Consider the following 1938-nt stretch of genomic DNA (forward strand, 5'->3'; position numbering starts at 1 on the left):
AACGGATCCTATACAAGAGAACTAGATGAGATGGGAAACTGTTAATGATAACAGCCACATGTGATAATGTGATAAGGGATAAGATCTATCCCATATGAGGATTGAGTTTCAATGGGTTTGAAACACCTCATACAGTGATAGAGTCCTACATATGATAATACACCCCCTCAAGATGGAGAGGTTTGACAGCGAATCTTCAGCTTGTCCCGTAAAAATTGAAACCGAGCCGTTGGAAGCGCCTTAGTGAGAGCATCAGCAAGTTGATTGGTGGTGGAGATGAACCGGACAGAGAGCCGATGCTGAGCAACACGATCCCGAACAAAGTGGAAGTCGATCTCCACATGCTTAGTGCATGCATGGAAGACCGGATAGGCGGATAAATAGGTGGCACCAATGTTGTCACACCACAAAATAGGCGGGCCAGGAAGAGAGAGACCCAATTCAGTGAACAAGGATTCAAGCCAGATTAGTTCGGCAGCAGCATCAGCAAGGGCCTTGTACTCAGATTCGGTGGAGGAGCGGGCAATGGTGCATTGCTTGAGGGAATTCTGGGAGATGAGGTTAGGGCCGAGAAAGACGGCATAGGCACCCGTAGATTTGCGATCCTCACCACTGCCAGCCCAATCCGCATCAAAGTAAGCCTATAAAGTACAGTCAGGTGATCGACTGATCAGAAGACCATGAGTGCGAGTAGCTTTGAGGTAGCACAAGATATGTTTAACAAGAGACCAGTGATCCTCAGCAGGGGCATGCATAAATTGATAGACACGGTTAACAACAAAGGCAACATCAGGCCTAGTGAGAGTGACATATTGGAGGGCACCTACAATGGAACGATACTTAGTGACATCAGAGAAAGGGACACCCCCTTGATCAGAGAGTTTAATGGAGGTAGCCATTGGAGTAGAGCTAGGCTTGCAGTCCATCATACCCATACGTTGGAGAAGATCAGTGATATACTGAGCCTGTGAAAGTAACAAACCATCAGAGTGGGAAACAGCTTCAATCCCAAGAAAGAAGGAAAGAGGACCAAGATCTTTGATGGCAAATTCCGAAGACAGCTGCTGGAGAAGAGAGGTAATGCGTGCAGCAGAGTTACTAGTGACCAGGATGTCATCAACATAAATAAGAACATAAACTGTGTGAGAAGCATCCTTGAAGATAAAAAGAGACGGGTTTGTCTGTGAAGCCCGAAAACCCAACTGAAGAAAATACTGAGAGAGGCGATGAAACCAGGCCCGCGGTACCTGTTTCAACCCATAGAGCGAGCGGTGAAGCTTGCATACATGATCTGGCCGAGTGCTACCAATGAAGCCAGGAGGCTGCACCATAAATACATCTTCAGAAAGAATGCCGTGAAGGAAGGTATTGTGAACATCAAGCTGGTGTACCGGCCAGCCTTGAGAAATTGCAATAGTCAAAATAGCACGAATAGTGGTAGGCTTGACAACCGGACTGAACGTTTCAAGGTAATTAATGCCAGGCTATTGATGAAAACCCTTGGCCACAAGACGGGCTTTGTAATGTTCAAGAGAACCATCAGCTTTGCGCTTGATACGGTAGACCCATTTGCAGCCCACTAAATTCATAGCAGAGGACCTGGGAACAAGAGACCATGTGCCATTCTTAATAAGTGCATTGGACTCATCAGCCATGGCAGAATGCCACTCAGGAAGCTTGGAGGCCTGCAAGAAATAAGTAGATTCAGGGGGGAAATGTCAGTATGGAAGGCATGAGGCTGGGAATGGCCACTGGATGGAGGGAGGGGAACCGTGGAGGTGTAGAGCTCCTGAATGGAGCGGGTTCTTGGAGGCCGGGGGAGGGGTAAGGGTGAGGGGCTGAGAGGAGGGAAAAGGGGTTGGGGAGGTGCAACCGGGGAGGGGGAATCGGTCATGGTAAGGGGGGGGGGGTAGGGGGAGATGGCACCACACAAGGGAA

Source organism: Telopea speciosissima, chromosome 5 (assembly GCF_018873765.1).
Source record: "Telopea speciosissima isolate NSW1024214 ecotype Mountain lineage chromosome 5, Tspe_v1, whole genome shotgun sequence".
NCBI classification, from domain to species: domain Eukaryota; kingdom Viridiplantae; phylum Streptophyta; class Magnoliopsida; order Proteales; family Proteaceae; genus Telopea; species Telopea speciosissima.